A 27,006-nucleotide genomic window follows, 5' to 3' on the forward strand; every position below is an offset into this window, starting at 1 on the left:
AGCCCATTGTACTGTCCTAATTAACAGCTCACGAGGCACCAACTAAGCATCTTTTTATATAGGTGAAAGTACAATGCATAGCAGAATGCTTTGTTACTTATAATACCTTTCGTAAGTGCATAGGTAATGGTCATGATTCAAGTGAAAGTTGTCTTTTGTAGGGTTCCAATGAAATTATCCTCTTTGGTCTTCATTATGGAAGAGGCTGAAGTATGAGCTAGGTCAAATAGCTTTGGACAGAACTCTAAGCAGGGTTTCTTATATCCATTTGTGATTTTTGTTGTCTTGCATATATACTTTGTGGCTAGCATGATAGATCCACCTCTTGCCTTGTTGATAAAGCTCATTCTTTTCAACATGATACAATAGCATATGTATATGTAGTCCTGCTCTGTTCATTTTATGTTTCTTTTTTATATGAAGCTGAAAGGATTGCTTATCATTGTATTGATACAGAAGATGCTTCTAAAGTGTTAAACGGATATTAGCTGGATCACTTCAAAAATCCTTGAACGAGTCTTCAAGTAATAGAAACACCAAGGCATAGTACTGATTTTCTTTTTTGGCAGAAGGAATTACAGGTACACTAATATTTTGAAAGACCTTCATTCTGCTCGTCCCATATTTTTGTAGCACAAGGGTGAAAACTATTACCTTTGTGCAGTTTGCTGCACCAGTCTTAAACACCTCTTGTGTTTATTTGCTGTTCTTGAGCTACAAATTTCTATTTTTATGTCATTACAGAGATAAATCATATTAAATCTATTCATCATTATATGCTACCATTCAAAATTAAAGGGACAGATATAGCCAAGCTCATCCAGAGATTGTTGATTCCTTTAGGCTGATAGATAGACTACCATCAAACCGATATCGACCATATACCAGTACTAGGTGGCTACATGACAGAAGATAATGACACACACAAAAGAGCCACATCTCTTAACATCCTTCCCCATGGTAGTACAGATAAACGTCAATAGGACACATATTACGCGAAAGAGGGATCAAAACCAAACCTCCTTTGAATAATCCAATCATACGGACTAGATTTTTGGTCCAAGAACAGAGTCTTATGATTCAGTACTACTAATAGTCATTATCACAACTTAAATTGTGTTATTGGAAGGTATCTTTTACTTGGTCAGCAGATCAGAGTACACTAGATTTCCTAGGCATTTCAGTTCGACAGCAAATGGATGGACTGCATTGGTTGAACTTATTGATGTTAACTTGATACTCGACTGTATTGAATATGGAAACAATTATAAGTCAAAATCACCTTTTTAAAAAAGATCAGATAAGAAAAGGACATCATTTATGGCTGTCACATCGACTACCAAAATGATGGAGTAAAACTTTAACTGTGTCCAAATTTGTTCCCGTGCCATCCATTTCATCCAATGCAGCCAGTTCATTGCTGCCGAACTGAAGCAATTAGACGTCAATGCAGTCCATCCTTTTCAACGAATCATGTTATAGCCTTCACTGTGTGCAAATTTCTTCCCATTTTGTCCTTTCGATTAGTTCATTTGGCTGAAATTGTCAGGAGAACTAGAATAACCTGCTACCTTTTAAGGTTTCTGCTGTGCGACAGTAATAGAGTGCCAGCAAAAAATCTGGGTATGATGAGAGACAAGTCTTTCCAGGGAAATGGCATGAATTACTGGAGTTGGCATTTCATAGGGACAAGAGTTCTTGCACCAGTTTCTTTCTACGTACAGAGTACACTTCTCTGAAGCTGTGTACCCTTGTGAATTAAATAGCTCAAAATGTGTAGGGGACCTGGAGAACCTTCTAGCCCATACAACTTGAATGCCTAGATCCCTTTCACAACTTGTCACAAGTCCTATTAACATACAGCGCGGCAAAACCCTTAAAAAATAATATGCACAATGAAAACCAGCTGTACTATTTAGCTTGTGTCCCATTAGTCAAGTTTCTGTATCAGTACTACTGTTTCTTATCAATGGTTCCAAGTGTTCGATGAAAATCTGGGGACAGTGACTACGCATTGGAATTTGTAAAACTGCAGTCTTTTTCTTACTTCTCTTGCAGAAGGGATTACCAGTGTTCTTAGACCTAATTGGATACCAAATGAAAATGTATTGCTGACGAAAGCTCTTCTTTCCCCCATGTTGCAGATAACCTATATGTTGAAAATACATAGCAAGAGTGCAAAATGATCATTTGTCGTGCACATGTTACCTTTGCATCTGCCATTCTATCTGCAATGCCAGCTTGAAAGAACACCCAAGCGATACCCGGGACAACCTTGGCTGGCTGTTCCACCATCAAGTCAGCATGTGTTGGCCGGCTGTTCAATCCTCCATTCTCGGCTAGGAGAAAGCAATTCTGTTAGGAAGTGACCTCCCTGTGATGTGGACTCTGCAACAGGGCTGATGGATGCATCCTAACACACTCCACAACCACAAATTGCACATGTTAATGTGATGCTGAAATTAGCGCGCGAGTTAAGCAGGACATCATGAGGAGACAGAGATCATGAAAGTATTGATGTGGTGATCTGGCCCAGTTGGCTCTCCATTTATGGTAGCAACCTCTCCCAGCAAATCATTCAAGTCACGCGGTGGGATCTTATTGGTGAGTATGTGGCCGGGGAGCTGATTGATCATGTGCCCTGTAGCTCTGTACTTCCCATGGAAGTTTTGGTGTGGCAGACATGGGCTCATGGACTGACTGACCCTCTACAACAGCTGTGAAAATGAAGTGTTGGAAGGTAGTATATCTCACAGATAACCTTGTTTTCCTTGGACATCACGTATGTGATGGGGAGGACCACGGCATTCATTCCGTCTGTCTATAAGTGGATAGATCTAGGAGAATACATTTTTTTTTGTCACCACATGCTATCTGTGCTGGTCTGTAATCTGTATCTGTCGTAACTTTCAGGGAGGAAAAAGGAGCAGAATACATTTTAGTCACTCCAGACATACAGTATACTGTATTTATCACGATATATCTTGTTGTAGCGGTTTGCTTTATGTAGCAATTACAATAAATTTACTTTCAGGGAGGAAAAGGAGAAGAATACATTTTTGTCACTCTGGATCCTACATACGGTATACTGTATTTATCATGATATATCTGGCTGTAGCGGTTTGCTTTATGTAGCAATTACAATAAATTTATTTACTTTCAGATAGGAAAAAGGAGAAGAATACATTTTTGTCACTTTGGATCCGACATACAGTATACTGCATTTATCACGATATATCTAGCTGTAGCGGTTTGTTTTATGTGGTAATTACAATAAATTTATTATAGAGCAACTCCGAGAAAATAGGTATCCTCCAAGCTAAATTTAGAGTTTTTCCAACCCTATAAAAAAATAGAGAGCCTTCTGAATGATGGGGAAATCTACAAACCAGGTAAATCTTGAGAATGCAAAATTCAAACGAGGTTCCTAGATTTTGCACTAAACACCCTAGACAAAACTTGGAGCTTGCAATGTAGTCCCCATACATGGCTGCGGCGGTGTGGATGAAATTCCCGGCGATGGAGGGCTTGGCTGGCGACGAGGGGTGGCATGAGAGCATGAGGGCCTGCTAGCAGTGTAGCAGCTCGTGAGGTGGTGGAGATAAGGTGCGGCGTCGCTGTGGTGAGGTAGGGGCTACGTGGTGGCTTAGGTAGGACGAGGAGCACGCGCCTCGCCTCACGGGGGCTCGGTCCTGGCGGAGGAAGACCGGAGGGGAGTGGTCGACATCAGCTCAGAGCTTTGGACAAGCTCCGTCCGGAGCGGGATTAATTCCGGTCAATTCAGATGGGGAGGAGCGCGGTTGGGTTTGCGAAAGGTACTTGCGCGAGTAATCAAGGCGGAGTTGGCCGGAGCGCCAGTGGCAATGGTATGCTTGGAGCTTAGTTCGGCCCGAGCTGGAGAAGGAAGAAAGGGGAAAAGGAAGAGTGAGGGAGGAGCGCTGAGGACGGGCTGCGCCGGCAAGGAGGGAGTGTGCAGGGACAAGCCACGTGGGCAAGGAGCGCGTGGACCGTGCGGGAGAAGGAGATGGCGAGGCAATGAGCTCGGCAAAAATGGCTAGTGGGGCGCCGCGGATGGCTAGCGAGATAGCGAAGATTGGGAGTAGTATGAAAGGTTAACTTTAAATTTGTATATCCTTTATTCTCAAGAGTATTAGCAAAATTTAATACAATATGTAAAAATTTAATTTGTATAGTAACAAAAAGTAGAAACAAATATTTATTACATTTATATTAAATAAATTAGCGTGACATCATAAATTCGATATTAACATCCATTATTGTGTTGTGCTACTAATTGTTCTTTACATCTGTTATTTGTATATTGCTATAAATTTTGAATATCCATAACCATATGAATACCTATATGTATTGAGACTAGCTCTATCCATATTTCGCCCTTATAGCTTTCTATTTCTTTCCCTTCAAGATTAAATAAATAGGAATTTATGTACTTTGGATTTGGTTTTCAGCATATCAGTACCAATGCACCCTGGAAAATATTTAAATTGATATACAAGCAAGAAATCAAGAAAAATGTTCTATTATTATCCGACCAGGTATACCAGAAATAGATTTCAACCACCTGATTGACTTTTGCTTGCATGCTCTCGGTCTGCACATATAATTAAGCACATTAGTAAATCCATATTGCAAACACAACAAATGATGAGAACAGCACCATTACATTACAAAAGTAGCAAGTAGTTAGTGGCCAGTAGCTGGGTTTTTTTTTGCGAGAAAGGCTGTAGCTTATATTGATAACAAAGGCTACAAACCCTTCTTACCGATAGGACTATGAGGAACCACAAAATTACAATAGAGACCCTATCACTACTGTTTCTCTTCTTCCTCATGAACATCTGCTGTCGGAGCACCACCAGCCATCGAGCAAGCCACCTGATCCTGAAGCCACCTTTCACGACCACCTTTCCAAGCCAAAACTTTCCAAGCCAAAACGCAGACTTCAACATAGGTAAGCTGCAAGAGATCGTCGGTTTACGGCCACAACTGTCAGCGCCTTGAACTTGGCCTCCAATCCGCCAACTTCCACCATCCCCGAATACCCGGAGACCGCTCGAACTCCGGCGATGCATCCACCAGTAGTAGACCCAAAGAAGAACGCGAAGAACACGGGATCCAACCAGGAACCCTGAAGCAACCTCACCAGACGAAAGGATAAGGAGACTTTACCATCAGGGAGGAACAAAAATCCACCTCACCAAGAAGCCGACGGCGACCCCTGAGGAACAACAACCACGGATGAAGGAGCACCTTCGCCTCCGCCCGGATCCGAGCAGAATCGAAGGCGCCCCAACCCCAGTAAAACCTAGCTCCTCCGTCGGACTCTGGCGACGAGCAAAACCTAGCACTAGAAAGACAACTACCTAAGCTATTTACATCCGCACGACGATTCTGTGGCCCATCCCCCTCTCTGACACTGCAGCGGCAGTCAAAGAGGAGGGAGGCCGCCGGAAGCGGCTGCCTCCTCTAGGTCACCCTTTCCACCTCTCTACACTCTAGATGGGGAAAGGAACAGTTTGAAAAGCTGAGTTTAAAAGTGGCCAGTAGTTGATCCAGTAATGCACAGTAGTACTAGTTGTTACACAATAAATGCGAAATTATTGATCACAAAGTAATTATGGTGAGTGCATGAAAATTAATTTGTCTCTAGCTACTCATATAATTATAAACAAAGATCGAAGGGGTCCTATGCTTCTGATAGGGGAAGATACTGTTAGAATATTTGGGCCCGGCCGATTTATTCAATAACAAAGCATTACAGCTTACAAATAAATGCTAGGGAATTGTACGGTGCGGTGATGTGATGTATTATATGGTGCGGTGCGGTCGGACGTGTTGTGATGCGTGGAGTGGACAACTTATACACAAGAGAGTAGTAGCCAGGGGGCGGAGCCAGCATGAGGGCAGGGGGGGCTCAAGCCCCTCTACCCAGGAACTCTATTAGAGGCAAAGGGGAAGAAGGAGGAGGAGAGAGGGGAAAGTAGGAAGAAGAAGAGGGAGGAAGAGGAAGGAGCCCCCCCTTGGTGCTGGGGCTGGCTCCACCACTGGCCATGCTATTAGTGGTATTTTGATGGATGGTGTTTTAAGGGGTTTCAAAAGCATGGAGGTTACTAGTAACCTATGCTTTGATGACCATTGCTCACTTTGAAGATGTTCATGTGCATCTCCCTTCACTGATACACTCACCTATATAAGAGGCACCTCACCTCTCCTCACAACACACCTCTCAAACGCTAAAAGACATTCCTTCTTAGGAAGCCTCTCTCTTCTTCCTCATTGTTCTGCTGCTCTCGCTGTCTTAGCATTCCTAATGCAAACTTCTGCACTCACAAAACTTGCGTGAGGAGGCCTCCGAAACCTCGCTGCTTTGAGATCTTGCTTGGGATAGGCAGGGAATAAGATTTTGGGGAGTGTACATCTACTTCCCGGTGACCATCCTGAAGCCGTACAACTACCTCCTAGTAGTCCTCCTCGCACATACGACTACTTCAAGGTGGATGTAGCTGTGTTCCCCAAGTGAACATCAAGATCGTCTCAACTACTTCTCGACGGCCATCCGGCTACGTCAAACAGCCCAGGCCGACACAATATCTTGTCTTCGGAACGGCACACCCGGTACCCCAGCACCGGTCCCGCTTTGGGGTATATACTACTTTCTCTTCCCACTTTTATAAGGTGCACATGCATCTCAAGATTCAAACTTTGCTATCTTTGACTAATAATTTAACTATTTTTTATTTTTATAATGTGATGTTTATATGATTGGGTTTATAATCAAATATACTTTACCATGATTATAAGTTTGTAACCATCAGTGATATAATATATAATAAAGAAGGGACAAAGTGTTATTTGGAAGATAGTGCCATGTTATAGTCTACCTTAAAAGTGGAAGGAGGGAGTATCTAAACCTTCTATGGTTTATCTTTCTGTTCGTGTTAGTGGATACCATGAACACAAGCATGTATCATGTTGTCACAAGATCACTACTTTTTTTCATGATTAAAATGTTAATTCTTGGAACTAAAATATACCGTAAAATGCCTAGTTTTCTAATAAATACTCTCTTTGGCTGCCAATGTGTCGCATATTGGCTGTATTTAGTCCTCAGGCACACATAACTTAGTCTGCGTTACTAGTAAAAACTGGAATAGAAAAAACCTCGACCACAGGGGAGACTCCTGGACTTAGTTTTATGAAAATATATCTGACCTTTCAAAGTACATTCGTCATACGGTAATTACGTGATGATTAGAGGCTTGGTCAACAATGAGGAAGTTCAGACGAAAGAGGGGTTCTTGCAACAGTAACATAAATTTGGTGATAAATTGAATTGGAACAGTTTTAGAATGACCAGTAAAATTCGGTCTCTTGGCTCTAGGTCATGAAATGTGAAATGAATTGGAACGGTTTTAGAATGACTAGTAAAAGATAATTCGTCGCACTACTTTATTTCTGTCATATACCATCTTGGAAGAATGTAGATTGCATATATTGCAGGGTCATTTCTTCAAGCGTAGCAGGCATGCCCACGGGAGGCACCCTCCAAATCACTAAAAACAGCACTATACCACCACAACTAGAGAATCCAAATGCACTTTTCACTAGGATGATGAGGGTCCTATTCTTTAATTTCCATCCATCTTTACCCTTCTTGACTTGATGAGCGCACCAACTAAATATAAAAGAGAGAATTACCCAACCCAATCTACCATGGTTAAGAAAGCACCCTATTGTTGCTCCCTACCTCATGATATTGAATTAGGTGTAACCTTCATTCATTCCGCATTTCTAACTAGTTGCATAGAGATAGAGGGCTAAGATGGCAACGCAAATTGATAATGGATGATCAGGTCTAGCGCAGAGCAATAAGCTCCGAGAGGGACAGGGTCTATCGTCAACTCTCTTACTGTAAAAATTTTTAAACAGATTCAAACTGACCGTAACTGCACCAGTCGTCTAGTGGTAGAATAGTACCCTGCCACGGTACAGACCCGGGTTCGATTCCCCGCTGGTGCATTTAAATTTTGCTACTTTTTATTTTTTAGTTTCATCTTCTCCGTATTTAACTCACAGTAAATCAAAATTAACGGACTGGTGCATTTCTTTTTTCACCATTATTGACGTCTTCTTTAGTCTCATCTCCCCCGTATTTAACTGTCACAGTAAATCAAAATTAACGGACTGGTGCATTTCGTTTTTCACCATTATTGGAGTCTTCTTTCCATACGGTTAAAGGAAATGATCATAAACATGAGCCTGAATATTGGTCACCTTTACTATATTGTTATTGGTCATAGTGTCGGTGTTTTACCGTCGGGTTCTCCGAGGGGTATCCCGAGGAGAGTGGTTGTAGGCAGGGACTCGCCGGGATCAGAACGCGATGGTGCAAGAAACACAAGAATTTAGACAGGTTCAGGCCGCCGGAGCGTAATACTCTATGTCCTGTGTGGTGGTTTGTATTCCCTTAGGTGGTGTTCGATGTTTTGGAGGGGTCCCTGCCTGCCCTTATATAATCTGGGGGGACAGGGGTACATGGAAAGTCCTAGCCGGGTACCAGCAGAGTTCTATTCTGAGTAGGTCGGGTAGTTTCCTTGTACTCTAGCTAGTTCTACTGCTGTACGAGTAGTTACAATAGGGTGTATCCATGTGCTATTTCCTGCTCTAGAACGTTCCATGCTTGTGAGCAGTCCCGCTGCCCCGGTTCTGACAAACCCCCGAGCTCTTCGTAGTCGAGTCCTGCAGGCATCAAGTACTTCTGAAGACATTCATCGAGTACCTCTGAGTGCTTCTGGAATCCATTACTCAGGCCTGGAGTCAGTTGAGTGCTTCGAGTAGTCTTCCGAGTACTTTTTGGCTGTATCGAGGCTATGAGGTGCTCAAGCCCCGAATCTTTTCTTCAGATATGGTGCACGATGTACTCGCGCTCCATATGGAGTATCCCCCGAGCCTTAGGTTGAAGCGAAGGATCAGACTGAGGATTATCTCTGTCTTCGGGGTTCTTCAGATCTTCATTTGAAATTCAGATCATCTTTTTGAAAAAAGTTTGCCATTTATGATACGTATTTCACAGCCCTGAGGCTTGACTTGAAATCCCTTGATTTAGGGTTAAGGTTCCAAAATCGAGGCGTTCTTTGAAGTGTGACCTTTGAGCTTCTTGATATTTTCAAAAATGCCACTGACCTGATTATTTAGCTGGGCCAGGCCGATCCAGGTCTTTCACTTGTTCTTGCTTTCGCTAGTGTTCTCAATCCTCTGATTTGAGCTTTGTCTTCTCGCTTCTCTTAATTCCTTAGCCCCGAAGCATATGCATGAGAAGAGGCTCGTGACATTCCGGATGGCGCCGAAGAAGTCCAAGCGCCAGGGATCTGAGAAAGAGGCGACGATTGAGGATGATTGGAGGAAAAGTAAGTTGTCAGAATCTGAGATCTCGTCTCTTGTCAATCGTTGACTTCTCCGTCCTAGGTCGGTTGTTCAGTGGTTTTTGGCCGAAGGGCACGCTAGACCGTATGAGAGAGTGGCGGAGATCATTATGTTCAAGGCTTTTGTAGAACGCGGATTGGCGATTCCTGTCTGCAATTTCTTGCGGGGTCTTCTCTTTTTTGGGGGATCCAACTCCATCATTTGACTCCGAATTCGATTCTCCATATTGCAATTTTTGTGCATTTGTGTGAGGCATTCCTTGGAATCTACCCCCACTTTGATCTATTCAAGAGCCTATTCTTTCTGAATCCGTATCCGAATTTTAAGAATGTCGCCACCGTTGGGGGTGCCAATCTTGAGCTTCGACCTGATATGGCGGGGAGGTATATTCCGTACACTCCTCGTTGTCAAATTGGTGACTGGAAGGCCGAGTGGTTTTATATCGATAATCACGCGCCAACGCTTCCTGATAGAGTTCTTGGTCCGCCCAAGCGGTGTCATGAATGGTTGAACCATGGATATATTCAAGTTCAGGAAGAGGAACTGCTGCAAAGAATTGCTGTTCTGAAGAGCAAGGGGGTGACTGGTGCAACGGTTGTTTTTTCCTAGCTTGGAGGACAGATTCAACCGCTGCAGAAGCGTTGCCATGCTGGGTTCAAGTACTCTGGTCTGGAAGATCCTTCTAGATTTTCTTCAGAGATGATTCATCCAAGTGAGGCTATGGCGCTTCTGTTTAGTATATTGGAAGGAGTGGATTCTGAACCCGAACTCTCCAAACTGTATTGCCGTAAGAATCCACCGAATCCAGTAATTTTCTGAACCTTCGAGTAGTTTTTCCTTTCTTTTGTGCTTGTGGCTGAATGTCACTTTTGTTTGCAGAGTGATTTGCTTGTGTTCCGGAGTGATGCTCCATTGCCGGAAGTGCATCGTCCGCTTCATCAAACCCCAAGTTCTCATCTACCATTTGTTGATTCTCATCCGGATCCGGTTGAATTGGATGATTTAATGGACCAAGATTCTGATGGGGGTGCTACCCTTGCAGAGGATGTGAAGGGTAAAGCCGTCGAGTCCTTGGATCAGGAGGAGAGTCCTGAGCCCGAAACCGGCGCTAGTTGTCCCAAGAAGCCGAGGACAACTGTGCGGAAGAGGAGGGCTAGAAGTAGTGCCAGGTAAGCCATTGAGTTGTTTTTGGTTCTGTTCTGAGCTTGCTATATGATATGTTTGCTCTTTTTGTAGTCCTGGAACTGCGCCCAAGCAGAGGCGAGTAGTTTGGGAGGAGGCTCCCTCGGCTGCCACTCCTTCTAATGCGGGAGAGTCGTCGAGGAGGGGCGGTGGAATGGGGTCATAACCTTCGGAGGAGATTGCAGTTGGTGAGCCCATCATACCACCTTATAATGGTTCGAAAGTTCTTCCGGTTGCTCGACTGCTTCACGAGGAGAGAACGGCAGGTGCTTCGCCAGATCTTGGAGAGGAAGAGGAGTCGAGTGACAACCTTCTAGATGAGATTACAGCATACCCTCCTCGTTTTGAATGTAACCATGGTGAAGATCTTGAGGATGACCCGCAGTTGATGCTTGGGAATATGAAGAAATTCCAAGCGAATGTTCGTGAGTTCACCAAGTTTTCTGTGCTGAGTACTATTGTCGAGTACTTTTTCCTTCTGTGGATGTTTCTGAAGACTGATTGCGTATTGTTGCAGCAACTGGCCAATCGCTCATATCTGAAGTCTTAGAAACTGAAGGAGACGGAAGCGGATCGCCAGAGGATCGTTCTGCTTGAGGCAGAGAACGCTGCCCTGAAGAAGGATAAAGCTGCACTCAAGCAGAAGGTCAAGATGCTGAAGGAAGTGATTCAGAAGAATCGAGGTAACTTCCTGTGTTATCTTTGTTGTGGATCTCTTTTGCTTGGTCGCCTATTTGTTGAAGTTCTTGTTGTGTTATCAACAGATGAGACCGAGAGCCATCATAGAGAGGTGCGGGAACTCAAGGTGGCGGCTCAAACTGTAGTAGACTCGATTGGTCCAGCCGAAGATTCTGGTAGCAGTTTGGCTGATCGGCTGCAGAGGGCTCCTCAGAAGTTTGCCGAGTACTTGGCCGAAACTTCTAGGAATTGTGTAGCGCAAGCTCTCGGGCTTGTTAAGTCATATTGGCCTTCAGTGAAGATAGCCACTCTTGGCGATGGTATGTGTTCAAAATGTAACCATGACCAGTTCGTCAACTATGTAGAGGAGGTTGAACCTGTGGCTGACCAAATTGTAAAGTTGATAGAACAGTAGGATGTACTGTGTCTTCTTCTTGTCATGTGAATATGACATTTTTTGATAATAAGTTGTCCAATTCTTTTGAAGAACCTTGCCTGAGTGATAAGGAGTCGCAAAGTAGATCAACTCGTGTAGATATTTAGAGAACTTGTCTCTAAGGTCGCAGAGATCATGTCCCTTATCTTGACAGCTCGGGGGCCCGTGCCTTTGATTGATTAAGGGGGGACTAATTGAGTAGTCGATGGAGTATCAACTCCTTAAGAAGGTAGAGAACTTGTCTCTAGAGCCGAGGAGAGCATGTCTCTTAGCCCCGACTACTCGATAGGCCATGCCTTTGACTTTGACTTAACAAAGAAATGTTGGTACTCGAGGTAGCCGATGGAGTAACGACTCCTGAAGAAGGTAGAGAACTTGTCTCTAGGGCCACGGAGAGCATGTCTCTTAGCCCCGACTACTCGATAGGCCGTGCCTTTGACTTTGATTTAACAAAGAAAGGTTGGTACTCGAGGTAGCCGATGGAGTAACAACTCCTGAAGAAGGTAGAGAACTTGTCTCTAGGGCCGCGGAGAGCATGTCTCTTAGCCCCGACTACTCAATTGGCCGTGCCTTTGACTTTGACTTAACAAAGAAAGGTTGGTACTCGAGATAGCCGATGGAGTAACGACTCCTGAAGACGGTAAAGAACTTGTCTCTAGGGCAGCAGAGAGCATGTCTCTTAGCCCCCACTACTCGATAGGCCGTGCCTTTGACTTTGACTTAACAAAGAAAGGTTGGTACTCGAGGTAGCCGATAGAGTAACGACTCCTGAAGAAGGTAGATAACTTGTCTCTAGGGCCGCGGAGAGCATGTCTCTTAGCCCCGCCTACTCGATAGGCCATGCCTTTGACTTTGACTTAACAAATAAAGGTTTGTACTCGAGGAAGCCGATGGAGTAGCGACTCCTGAAGCTGTCTTGTGCACTTGATTTGAACTCCGAAGGACCATATTTCTTTATTGAAATTTCAAATCCGGGGAGGTGATCTCTGACAGCTTATGGATAGAACTTTCGCAGGTGCTTGATGTTCCATGAGTTGGGGACTTCTAGTCCGTCCGCGTAGATTAGTCGGTAGGAGCCTGGTCCTGTGACCTTAGTAACGATGAAAGGTCCTTCCCATCGTGAGTTGAGTTTGTGCAGACCTGTTTCGTCTTGAATTCTGCGGAGGACCATGTCTCCTATGTTGAAAGATCTTGTCTGAATGTTGCGATCGTGATATCTTCGCATGTTTTGAAGGTATCGGGCGGATTGTAGCAATGCATTGCATCTTATCTCATCGAGTGAGTCTAGTTCCAGTTGGCTGCTTCCATCGGCTTCTGCTGAGTCATACATCTCTAGATGAGGTGACTTCCACATGATGTCTGCCGGCAGTATTGCTTCAGAGCCCTATACCAGGAAGAAGGGTGTTTGACCAGTAGCCTTGCTAGGTTGAGTGTGTAGCCCCCAGATTACCATTGGTAGTTCTGTAAGCCATTTGCCTCCCTTCTTACTTGTGGAATCGAAGATCCTTTTCTTTAAGCCATCAATTATCAGTCCGTTGATGCGTTCCACCTAGCCGTTAGCTCTTGGATGCGCAACTCATACATATTTAACGTCGATGCTGGAGTTCTCGCAATAATCCCAGAATTCTTGCGAAGTGAAGTTTGATCCAAGATCGGTTATAATTGTATTAGGGAAGCCAAATCTGTGGAGTATTTCACTGATGAACTCGACTGCATGATCCGATGAAATTTTTGTGACTGGTTTGACTTCGATCCATTTGGTAACTTGTCGACTACCACCAATATGTGTCTAAAACCTCCTGGCTCTATTGGGAGTGGTCCTATCATGTCAAGGCTCCAGCAGGCGAACAACCAAGATGGAGGTATGGTGATTAAGTTGTGGGCAGGCAACTGACTTTGTTTGGCGAAGTACTGGCATCTTGGACACCGTTTGATGAGTAGTTCTGCGGCTGATAATGCTGTCGTCCAGTAAAATATTGATCTGAAGACTTTACCAACCAATGTACGTGAGGCTACGTGGTTTCCGCATGTGCCTTCGTGAGCTTCTTGTAGGATCTCTTTTCCTTCTTCTGCTGCGATACATTTCATGAGGATGCCCGATCCTGCACCTCGTTTGTAGAATTTACCGTCGATGAGAACGTAGTTCTTGCTGCGGCGCATGATGTGTATTTCCTCCGCGTCATCCTTTTTGATTCCCGAGGGAAGTACTTGGTCCTTGATATAGTCAATGAACATAGTGCGCCAATCGACTTCAATCATCATGACCTCTCGACTGGTTTCTTGAGGGACTGAGTCGACTTCCATTGGGGTGGAAGTGTTGATTGATGGGTGATGTAGCTCGTGGACAAAGATTCCTGGAGGTACTTCTGCTCTGTTGGAGCCAAGTTTTGATAGGACGTCAGCTGCAACATTGTTGTCACGGATGACATGAGTTGTGACATCAACTGGGCGTGCCAGAATGTGTTGTCGGTCGAAACCCACCGGTGAGCAGCGACAGGCAACACGAAGAGCCGGGAGGTCGCCGGGGCGCTGGCAGGCACTGCTCCCTCGTCGACGGCCCGCAATTCCAGCAACGCGCCGCGGCTTGTGAAGACGCAGGTCGTGCCACCTGACCTATACCCGATCAGGAAGGTGCGGACGTGCTTGCGATGATTGACCTGCATACACAAACACGTGGAAACGTAAGTCCGAGCCGTAGTCAGCTCCCCGGGACGACTCTTGCATCGGCTTTAAAGAGCCGATCGAGTCCCGGTGTCAGATGTGATCTGTTGCATCCGGATGTTGACAGGTAAAGCAAATAACTATAAAACTGCTTCAATTAAATCTAATTGATCTAATCCATGATGGTAAAAGCTTCACTACTAGATCGGAACATCCTACACGTGATTGAGCCTAATAAACGTAACAGATAACTAAACCATAACCAAAACAGAGGCCTAAGAACTAGCAAGAGCTGATTCCCGGATCAATTCCCTGTTAAGACTAGAGCAGAGCATCTAACACGCCACCGGATCATCCAACCCGTTTGCAAGGCCTAACCTAGCAGATATTACGCCAACTCTCAAGAATAAGAGCAAACCGTGACAGATCAGATCTACTAAACATAAAAGAAGCAGGGTGTCGCCTCTATGCAACTAATCCTATATGACAGGAATTAGCATAAGATTGAAACGTGACTGCACAGAGACAACATGATATTCGTAGATGATAAACAACAAGGCACAATAGATCTACTAAAAGCCATGCTACGAACATCAAGATAACTAGCATTACTCGCCATAAAAAACGCTTCAGTTCGAGTAATACCAAGGTAAAAGCAAGAACAACGCTGCCCTGATCGCGAGAAGCGATCAGGGCAGCATGGCGCTTACTTGGATGAAACCCTAGGATTAGGGGTGGCGATGCGCCGAGATTGTTGTTTGCGAGACGTGATGACGTTCTTTTTTTTATGAATAACATAGGGTACATATTTATAGTCCGGAGACTTGGGAAACAATCTAAACTAATCTTGTCCCGATCAGACTCTATCTCTAATGTTAAACTAAATCTAAGATACATGGCCCATGTGGCCCAAATACTCACGCAGGAGCCGATTTACAAGCCTTCTTCAATCTTCTACTTTAAGCCCATCCTGCTTTCGGCCCATAAATTAATCCTGTTAATTTACGGTGATAACACATGCCCCCTGGTTTTGGCAATGATAGTTCCAAAACCAATCCGTCGCTTCATCTTCCCGTTAATGCTCATTAAACACACTGCAACCACCAAGGAAGATGCAACATCTCTACAACTGGCTCCTCGTAGAATGTGAAACTGCCGATCCGTCTTCCATCTTCTCACTATTTAATCTTACCCCGAATCGGCTCTTCTTCACAGCGAACTCCTTCTTCCTCCCAAAGCCAGTAGGGCAGAAAACTCCAATCTTCTAGCACCAGTAATGGCGATCTCTTCCTCCTCCGACTCCAACTCCTTCGGAGACTCTTCCTCCTCCTCTTCTCCTTCTTCTTCCCCCCTCCCTGCTTCTTCCATCGACTCCATTCCGGAGAGTCGGGAGCTGACGCCGGAGTGGGACCCAACTGTAGCATACGAAGTGCTGGCTCCTCTGCATTGGGATGCAGAGGAATTCGATTTCGGGGTCGTCTCCGAGGAGGACGAGCCCGAAACTGAAGGAGAAGACCTCCGGCTCCTGTTCCAGGAGGAGTCAGAGAGCGGCGAGGAAGAAGACCCCTCTTCGGACGAAGTCGACTCCTCCTCGGAAGAGGTGATCGACTCCCTGTCCGATGACAATGAGCTGATGGGTAGAAAGTCCTTTCAGTTCCTCGAGTCCTCCGAGGAGGACAACGAGGAAGAGGACAGCGGCGGCGGCGACGGCTGGAGCGACTCCGGGTCTGAAGGCGGCAGCAGCGCCTTCAGCAGTGATGACGACGATGACAGCAGTGGGGATACGCCGGCCTGAAGCCCCAAGCGCCATAGGTACTAGGCACCTACGAGCAGTAGAAGTAGTACTGTAGGAGTAGGATCACAAAGCCGAAGGATTAATTCCTTTGTAACAATCGGCTTTCCTTGTAATGAACTTTCCTTTAATGAAATCAAATTTCTTTCAATTCCGTGCATCTGTTTACTTACTTCCCAAAAAGCTGATGGCAATGCATCAGGCTGCTATAAATATCCAAGAGCCGATGAAATTCAAACTAGAAGCAACCCGCATAAGAGTAGAGTAACACTTCCACCTTGAACCGAACTCGAAACAAGCTCTCAAATCCGAGTGTAATTCAAAAATCAAGCTCTACAAATTCGAGCAAGAACTCTCCAAGCACCCGGAATTCGAATCAGAACCCACAGCAAACAAACCCTAAGTCAACGGATCTAGACCATGGCAGATTCTGCAGCTCAGTCAACAAGCTCTGCAATCGATGATGCGGCAATCTGCGGCCTGAAGGTAATATTTGGCCTAATCCTTTAGTTTTCTTTAGCTTACTAAGCCTCTGAAACTTTAAATCCTGAAACCTGACGCCGTATGCATACTTCTGAATTTCTGAACTTCAGGTGTCAGACATCCTTTTGCCGCATCCTTCCAACCCAAAATCTTTCTGTCTTGGCCCACGAACCTATGAAAATCCTATAGATTTGATCTCTTGTGAAGCAAATAGGATTCCTTTTGTGAGTCAAAACATCGATCTGAACCTCTGGGCCGACTGCTTAAGAGCCTGGCCTAACCCCCCTAAAAGTTGGATTACATGGTACAACAGAGTAGCAAAAACTCATATGCCCTTATGGCAAGATTTGAACATAGCCGATGCACTTAGCTTATCATTATCACCTCTTGACAAAGATGAAAACCTTCTGAAAACCATCGGCTATTTTTGGTCTGATGCCCTGAACTGTTTTCACTTTGGTCATGGACCCATGACTCCCACTCTGCTAGATGTCACCATGATCACTGGCCTAGATATTGGATCTCCTAATCCAGCTGCCCATAAAATGGCAGAAGTTCCCTTCAAACTTTCATCCAAGGTTAACTGCACAAACTGGGGCACTTACATGAGTTAGCACATGAAAACAAAAGGTCCAGTGACTGAAAAGGAACACACAACCTTCTTAAATCTTTGGCTAGAACACTTCATCTTCTGTGGCCCTTCTTTAGCTCCAACTAAGAACTCCCTTGGCCTATCACCTGGCCCATGGCAATCGCACCGGCCTAGGTAAACTTTTCCTTGGAGAAACCTACAGATATCTCCATTTGATGACATCTAACTTGCTTAACCAAAAGAAACTGAGAACTGGAGGCCCTTGGTGGTTTATTCAGTTGTGGGAACAACTATACTTTCAGCATCATATCCCAAACTTCCAAGGCCTGACCAAGAACTCTTTTCCTGATGAAAGTGGCAAACCAATCAGATGTACCAGCTATGGCCAAGCTTTATTTAGTCTTTCTGGCAGTAAACTGAATTCAGCAGATGCAGCAAATTGGTTCCGAATCTTCTACAAAGGACTAGATAATCCACTCTATTTCCCATTTACTGAATCTGAATCCTTTGAGAACCCAACTGCCTTCAGATTAGATAACTTTGCCAATGACGACAGCACTCGGCATTTATACTCTTTAATGATCCGACCTGACTTTCTTCTTGTTAGCATTAGCACTTCTAACAGAATTATCAAGCCAGTTTATGAATCTTACCAACCAGTCATAGCAGCTCGGCAATTTGGCCTAGGACAGGTCCCTCCCCACTTCCATATTCACCACTTGGTGGAGAGTAGAGCCGATCTGCCTGACGGCCTCACCAGTTCAGGATGCTACGGCATGTTTGATGATCTCCACATTCCAATACCAGCCGATCTGTCCTTCACCTCCTCATCAATCGACTTCAGCACATGGTGGGGAATGCGGAAAACACATGTATTCAGGAAAGCTCTAGGTCCTCGACTGCAGCAAATTGATCCTGAATATGTAATCCCTGAGGAAGAGGTACTGAATTTATGCACCTTACTCTTTCTAGATCATCCATCCTTCCACTTGTCTAATTCTTACTCACTATGTTTGCAGCAACAAGATGGTCCAGAACCTATGACCAGCAACAGGGAGCCATTCCACTTTCTTCCAATTGCCCCTGATGTACTCTTCTGCAAAGGATCACCATCAATGAAGAAAGTGATAATAACCATTCAGCCAGACTTACTTCAGTCAGCTTCCAAACGAAGACAAACTTCTGCAAGTGTTGCCCCCCCGAGTCTTGACCAAGAAAAGGAAGATGATCACTAGGCGAGTCATCAAGAAACCTGCACCAGCTCCCCCGAGTCCATCAGAGTCCGACACCAACCAGGTAACTCATCTTTCAAAACTTCTTCTTTATTGCATATACACACACTCTGGTTGACTGTAATTCTATTTTCAGGACATGGCTGAAGACATCTCCAACGCAGAAAGCCCAGTACAACATGAGATGACTGCAAATCCCAATATACTGATAGAGGCAAACGAAGGGCAAACTGACGCAGTCAATGTTCTTGACGACGACACAAGCTCTATTAGGACGATCGCTCTTGAACCGCCCAACGCTTCTTCTTCAGAACATGTAACATTACAAGAACCAATCCTGAACCAGCCGATAGCTTCATAAATGCATCTTGCTCTAACTCCAGATATATCCACAGGGCTTTGACATTTCAAGCTTGCTTTCCTTTGACCCAGCATCAATGGGTCTGACTGCCCCTGGAGCAAAAACACCATCTTTGCAGCAATCGGCTAATTTGGCACATCAGCTTCATCTCATCAAGGATCTGCTATCTGCTCCACTCACTGCTCTAGTTGGCGATTCCAGTGAAATAAAGAACATCTTCGAGCAAATAGAATCCCAACTCTCGGAGCCACTACAAATCAAGCTTTGGCCAGCTAGCAATCTTCCATTCTTCCGGGTAGAAGTGAACCAAGCACAATAAAGAATAGAAGCACGTCGCTCTCAAGCTTCTCTGAAAGCTGACATTGCTCAAAAGTGCAAGGCCCTCAACCAGAAGAAGGCAACTCTAGATACTAAAGCTGACGTGTCTGCCAACAAGAAACGACTCGACCTCCTGAAGAAAGAACTAGTAGAACTCGAAGAAAAGGTTCGTACCACCAAGAAGCTCATCCAGGCTGAGGAAACTTCCATCACAAACTCCGAACAGGAGACCCAGGAAATAGCCGAGCAGATACAAGCAGAGTTCGCAGAGATAAGCACCTTGAGCCGGCAGATGGTTACAGGCGATGACAAGGATGACGAAGCAATCATAGCAAGAGCAGACGCCGTCCGCACAGAAGCCATCCACACCATAGAAGAATTCCTGAACCAATAGATAGGCTCAAGAAATAATTATTACTGCCTGTTAACCTAAAACTTGTAACTGTTTTAAAAACATCTTAAGTCGATGGTCACACATCGGCTGTTCTCGCTTCTCATATATTTTTTTACTAGCCAACTCAACGTGTTGGCCTTCTCATTCTTTTTTTTTACCGACCAACTCAACGTGTTGGCCTTTCTCTCCTTTTTTTAACCGGCCAACTCAACGTGTTGGCCTTTCTCATTACAGCTCTTGTCACTCGCTTTCCCACATGCTCGGGAAATACTTCTTGAGGTGTTGACCATTAACAGCAACAGGAAACTTGACACCGTCCAATTCCTCAAGCATGTACGCATTCCCAGGCAAAACCTGATCGATCTTGTATGGCCCGTGCCAAGTTGGAGACCACTTGCCATATTTTTATTTTTAGTTCCCAACGGCAATACTGCCTCCCAAACCAAGTCCCCAACCTGGAAATTCTTTGGCTTGACCTTCTTGTTGTACGCGCGAGCAACTTTAGCTTTTATTTTCCTTGATCTTCTCCAGCGACCAAAGCCTTAGCTCTGTCAGATCCTCCACATTATTGTTCATCAGGGCCGCATACTATTCAGCAGATAGATCATTCTGAAACTCAACATGCCTTGATCCGGCCGTGATTTCCCAAGGTAACACAGCGTCTTGGCCATAGACTAAATGGTACAGCGATGTCTTAGTGGACCCGTGACATGAAATACGATATGCCCACAAAGCGTCTGACAGAATCTCATGCCAGCGCCTAGGATATCCATCGATCTTTCTCTTTATGAGCTTGATGAGGCTCTGATTGGATGCTTCAGCTTGTCCATTAGCCTGGGCATAATATGGAGATGATCTGATCAGCTTAATTCCCATGTCATCGGCAAACTTCCTGAATTCCTCTGATATAAAAACCGACCCTCCATCGGTTGTAATAGTTTGAGGAATCACAAATCTGTGAATGATATGCTCTTTGACAAAGCCGATCACATCTTTCGACGCTACTGACCTCATGGGCACTGCTTCTACCCATTTTGTGAAATAATCTATAGCAGCTAAAACCCATTGGTGACCCTTGCTAGACGACAGGTTGATCTGACCAATCATGTCCATGGCCCAACCTCTGAATGGCCACAGTTTGATGATAGGATTCATCACTGATGCTGGCACTATCTGAATTTTGCCAAACCTCTAACATGCCTGACATCCTTTGTAATATTTGAAGCAATCTTCAAGCATAGTGGGCCAGTAATAACCCGATCGCCTAATCAGCCACTTCATCTTATGAGCCGATTGATGAGTACCGCAGGCTCCTTCATGAACCTCATGCAAGAGCCGATTTGACTCTGAAGGTCCCAGACATTTAAGCAGTAGTCCTTCCAAGGTCCTGTAGAACATGTTATCCCCTATCAGAACATACTTCATGGCCTTGAGTCTTATCCTTCTGGGTGCCCCCCGAGCCGAATCCTTCAAGTAATTGAAGATATCGGCTCTCCAGTCTCCAGGTTCCAGAAACTGAACCTCTACGTCGACTCCATCAGCTGTTTCTTTGTAGCCAGAAGCCATCTGAGCCAAATCATTGGCTTCATTGTTCAGAGTTCTGCGTATCCAGTGGAAATTGATGTACTTGAATTGTGACATCAACTCACGGCACTGCATCCATATCGGAAAAAGAGCCTCGCTCTCACATCTATATTCTTCCGTGAGCTGAGAAATCACCAGCTTTGAATCTCCAAAAATTTCCACTGCTTCTGCACCAGCTTCAAGGAGCAGTTCCATCCCTTTGCGAACGGCTTCATATTCCACCAAATTATTGGTGCACGGGGCAGTCATCCTGATGGAAAAGGAGTAAGTCGCCCATCGAGGCGACACCAACAGAATTCCCACACGGCATCCATCATCACAAGCCGATCCATCGAAAAACATAGCCCAAGCACGAATAAATAGTGCAGCAATATCTGTGCTGATCCTGTTTGCAACAAGATCCGCCAGTGCCTGTCCTTTAACTGCTTTTGCAGGCTGATAGCGAATATCGAACTCTGACAATGCAAATATCCATTTTCCAAGCCGGCCTTTCAGGACAGGAGCCGACAGCATATGCTTTATGACATCCGATTTGCATATGACAATTGTCTCCGCCGAGAGCAAAATATGACGAATGTACATGTAAAGAATAAGCAAAGGCAAAGCTTCTCAATTTCAGGGTACCTGGTCTCGGCGTCTAACATGCGCCTGCTGAGGTAGAAAACCACCCTCTCCTGGCCGTCGTGCTTCTGGACCAACACCGAAGCAATGGAAGTGTCACCCACGGATAGGTACACGTAGAACGGCCTATCTTGCTGAGGAGGAACCAACACTGGAGGCTTGGACAAATATTCTTTAATTTCATCGAAAGCTTGCTGCTGTTCTACCCCCCAGCGAAACTCATCATCGGACTTGATCTTTACTAAACCCATGAACGGTTCAATGCGCCCAGACAGATTAGAAATAAATCGTCTGACAAAGTTAATTTTACTGATGAGCTTCTGCAACTCTTTCTTCGTAGTTGGTGACTTCATCATCTTCACAGCTTCTTGACTTTTCAGGCCGATCTCGATTCCCCGTTCATGCACCAAGAATCCCAGAAATTGACCGGCCGATACTCCAAAGGCGCACTTCTTTGGGTTCATTTTAAGCCCAAACCTTCGAGTCCGCTCTAAAACTTGACGCAGATCTTCTAGATGCCCCCAGCTGATTTGGACTTGACCACGACATCATCAATATAGATCTCTACCAGTTTGCCGATGAGATCATGAAAAATGTAATTCATAGCACGTTGGTACGTTGCACTGGTATTTTTCAGTCCAAAGCCATTACCAAATATTCGAACAAGCCGACCGCGCCTGGTACTCTGAACGCGGTCTTGTTCATGTCTTCTGGGGCCATGAAGATCTGGTTGTAGCCGGCATAACCGTCCATAAAACTCATCATCTTGTGGCCGGCAGCTGCGTTGATCAATGTCTCTGCAACAGGCATCGGGTACTCGTCCTTTGGCGTTGCTCTGTTGAGATCTCTAAAATCGACGCAGACACGCCATCGGCCATCCTTCTTTTGCACCGGTACCATGCTAGAGATCCATTCTGCATACCGGCATGGCCTGATGAACCCAGCATCCAACATCTTCTCCACCTCTTTCTTGACTTCTTCTAGGACTTCGGCCTTCATCTGACGTGCTCGTTACTGAAACGGCCAAAACCCTTTCTTGAGCGGGAGCCGATGCTCAACGATGCTTCTGTCTAGACCGGGCATCTCAGTATAATCCCATGCGAAACAATCCCGGTATTCTTTCAGTAGTGCAATCATCTCCTCATGCAAGACCGGATCCAACTTCTTGCTGATAAATGTCGGTCGTGGCTTATCTCCAGGACCGATGTCAATCTCTTCCAAATCATCAGCTGACGTGAACCCGTATCCCAGCTTGCCGTCGTCTGAAAAACCAGCTGCGAACGCAGGCGAGTTTTCGTTATCCACAAGGTCAGCGGCAAACACAGGGAGATGACAAGAAAAATTATTTGGCCAACCGCATGGGCTGGCCGCTTCTATACTTCCACTATCATTCAAATCCAAACAAATAGTGAGTGGCCAACTGCTGGAGCAGGCCATCGTATCTACATGATGTAACAATTCCAACCCCGAATAGGATTTTTCTATTTTTCGGGGCCGATCGCTGGGACCGGCCTCTCTATTTCTATTACACCCCGTAGCATGCCAGGATGCTTTTACTCTGTGAGGCCAGTGGATAAGACTAGCCTCAGTCCATTTTTTGTCGCTTCGATCCGATCACAATCTTCCAGGGCGATCCCTGAGATCGGCTTTTGTCCTTCTGCGTCCCAGGCATTCATATCTACAAGCGAGACTTCGCCGGAATCGTCTGCAGGGACCACTTCTATTTCATTGCCATCCCATTGAACCAGATACTGATGCATTGTGGAAGGGATACAGCAGTTGGCATGAATCCAGTCCCTCCCAAGCAGTACTGAGTATGTACTCTTGCTGTTGACGATGAAGAACGATGTTGGCACAGTCTTGCGACCCACTGTCAGCTCAACATTAAGGACCCCCATTGCCTCTGATGGTTGTCCGTTGAAGTCGTTGAGCATCACATTGGTCTTAATTAGGTCGGCAGAAGAACGTCCCAACCAGCGCAGCACTGAATATGGCATCAGGTTGACTGCAGCGCCGGTGTCGACCAACATCCTGTTGACGGGTTTGCCGTTGATGAAGCCCTTGAGATACATCCCTTTCAAATGTTTGTAGCTTTTTTCCTTTGGCTTCTCGAAGATGATCGGCTGTGGGCCCAGATCCAACTGTGCAACAGGCGAATCCTCCGGCTGGGGTGCCCGGAATTCTGACGGGAGCACTGAACACCATGTTCACATCAGCCGATGGCTTCTCATCGGCTTTCGTCTGCTTGGGGCGCCACTCTTTTCTTGGAGGGCGCCTCTCCTCCCTTCGCGGTCGCTTGACCTGTTCTGCGAGATCCGGACGCGCCTTCCTCAGGACGTCGAGGTACTTTGCTTCTGCCTCTTCCAGATTACGCAAGCGCTGCACTCTGCGCTTCTGTGACCGATTAAGCCCGTCAGGACACCACCGTGGGCGATGGTACCTGTCTTCCTCTTCCGGCTCGGAATCACCCCTGGATGACCGGTGGACGTGATCATCGTGACGCACCTTGGAACCCAAGCGCCGGAACACTGATGTTTCGCCTGGCTGGCGTGTCCGAGGCCTGCACTCCAAGCAATCATCTATGGTAGGCAATCGGCTCATGCCGGAATTCCAACAGTACCTGAAGAACGGGCAATGCCAGTGGTCGCGTACAGCCTGGCGCCTTCCCAGCGTCCTCCCTGTGCGGTACTCGTACTCCTCTTCTTTCGATTGATATCGGCGACGCAACTTGTGCTGATATTCATACTTTTCCAGAAGCCGATCGGAAGCAGGAAGCTAGTTACGGATGTGATGCACTTGCTCTTCAGTAATATGCTGTCGCCCTGGTTCATGTTGACCCTGGGGCCATTTGCCAGAAACGGCCTCTCTCCTTTGCTTGTCATGACGGCGTACAGGCCCCGCCATGTTGATTTGGAATGAAAAATTCTGGCCCGTAGGAGTGAAGTCCGACAACTCTACCACGTTGGCTTGTGGGAAGGGCTTCGTGTTGACCTTCATCGTGTGTTGAGCCAAAATTAATCGGCCTTGCTTGATAGCCGATTGGATCTGACGACGCAGCTCCTTACATTCACCCGTGGCATGAGTGAACGAGTGGTGCCATTTACAGTACAGTCTCCCCTGCAACTCTTGTGCCATCGGTAGCTTGTGATTCTCTGGGAGCTTCAGCTATTTTTCTTTGAGGAGCAGATCAAATATCTGCTCTGCTTTGGTCACGTCGAAGTCGAAGCCCTTCACAAGCCCCTGCTGTTTGATCCACTTGCACGAGACAGTGTTTGCCCCCCGAGTCCACTCTGCCACGGCCACTTCTTGCTCCTCACCAGAGTCATCAGATTCATCCGCCTGGGCCATGTTCACATGGCGCTTAAACTTGTCCTGGTACAGCTCAGGATGATAAAGCTCATATGCCGTAAGCTTCCGCACCAGGTGCGCCAGAGATGTGAACTCCAGCTGGAAAGCCAGATCCTTGATCGGCTTAGCGAGCCCCAGAACAGCCAAGTCGATTGCCTCCTTTTCTATGATGCGCAATGAGTAGCATCGGTTCTTGACCTCTCTGAAGCGTTGTATATACTCTGACACAGTCTCTCCTCGCTTTTGCCTGACTTCGGCGAGGTCGGCAATTCCAGCTTCAGCAGCCTTTGAGTGATACTGGGTATGGAATTGATCTTCCAGCTGCCTCCAGGTTCGAATCGAATCTGGAGCCAACGACGCGTACCATCCAAAAGCTGGGCCTGTAAGAGATTGACCGAAGAACCAAACCCTCAGCGGATCCGATACTGAGATCATCCCAAGCTGCATTAATTATCGGCTCACGTGCTCTATGGAGCTGGCTCCTTCCGACCCGTTGAACTTGGTGAACTCAGGGAGCCGATACTTGGGTGGCAATGGGATCAAATCGTAGTCACTTGGATACGGCTTGGAATAGCCGATCGCTTTAATCTTGGGCAGGATGCCAAACTGGTCTCTCAGTATTGCACTGACCTGCTCCACGCTAAGGACTCCTGGAGCCGATGGCTCAGCACTCGGCCTAGTAGCGTACTTTGCCAGCCACGCTTGTTTCTCCGCGTCTGCTCCAGAAGCTCCTGGGTTTACCATCTGCACCGAGCGTGCTGGACTGACGCTGTTAGGGATGTATGCGCACGTGTAGCCGTGCGGGATCTCCTTGGGTGGCTCTGTGAGGAACTGGCCTTCTCCAGGATCACCGCCGATCTTGTGGACGACGTAGATCGGCGCGCTCTGTGGTTTTGGAGCCGCAAATGAGAACGGCAATTGCGGCCTAGAATGCAGTGCAGCTTCTTCTGCGTGACCCCCCAGGGTAGGTCCCGATGGAGAGTACTAGTTCTTGATTATCTCTTGGATGACACGATGAGCCATGCGCTCGAGCTCATTCATCAGGCTCTGAGAGTGCCAATGAAGCGTATGGGCCACCATGTAGTTCATCTCCTGACACAGGGCTTTGGTGCGCTCTTCTGATGGCACAGACAGATCTACGTTGTCGAGAGCGCCTTTTGGTGAGAACCCCTTCCACCTGATGCCATGGTTGCGGGTCCTCTCAAAAGAGCCGATGAGATCGGCTTCCAGCAGAGCTTTGATCTCGTCATACTTCTTCTTGTGTTCAGGAGGGAGCTCTTCATACGTGATGGGCTTGGGAGCGGGTTCTTGATCTTGAACTCCCGTCATCTCTGTGGTGGGCGTTGCTGTTGATGAGTGTCCCACCGGGTGTGCCAGAATGTGTTGTCGGTCGAAACCCACCGGCGAGCAGCGACAGGCAACACGAAGAGTCTGGAGGTCGCCGGGGCGCCGGCAGGCACTGCTCCCTCGTCGACGGCCCGCAATTCCAGCAACGCGCCGCGGCTTGTGAAGACGCAGGGCGTGCCACCTGACCTATACCCGATCAGGAATGTGCGGACGTACTTGCGATGATTGACCTGCATACACAAACACGTGGAAACGTAAGTCCGAGCCGTAGTCGGCTCCCCGGGATGACTCTTGCATCGGCTTTAAAGAGCCGATCGAGTCCCGGTGTCAGATGGGATCTGTTGCATCCGGATGTTGACAGGTAAAGCAAATAACTATAAAACTATTTCAATTAAATCTAATTGATCTAATCCATGACGGTAAAAGCTTCACTACTAGATCGGAACATCCTACACGTGATTGGGCCTAATAAACGTAACAGATAACTAAACCATAACCAAAACAGAGGCCTAAGAACTAGCAAGAGCCGATTC

The 27,006-nt window shown here is 46.2% G+C and overlaps 1 long non-coding RNA gene across 1 annotated transcript; it reads left to right on the top strand.

Annotated features, from left to right (window-relative positions):
* Window positions 1–64: 64 nt before the first annotated feature.
* On the top strand, window positions 65–3,065 carry LOC120712269. The gene is made up of 2 exons (XR_005690830.1): window positions 65–581; window positions 2,145–3,065. It is a non-coding gene; the product is annotated as an uncharacterized LOC120712269 (long non-coding RNA).
* Window positions 3,066–27,006: the final 23,941 nt, after the last annotated feature.

Source organism: Panicum virgatum, chromosome 6K (genome assembly GCF_016808335.1).
Source record: "Panicum virgatum strain AP13 chromosome 6K, P.virgatum_v5, whole genome shotgun sequence".
NCBI lineage: Eukaryota > Viridiplantae > Streptophyta > Magnoliopsida > Poales > Poaceae > Panicum > Panicum virgatum.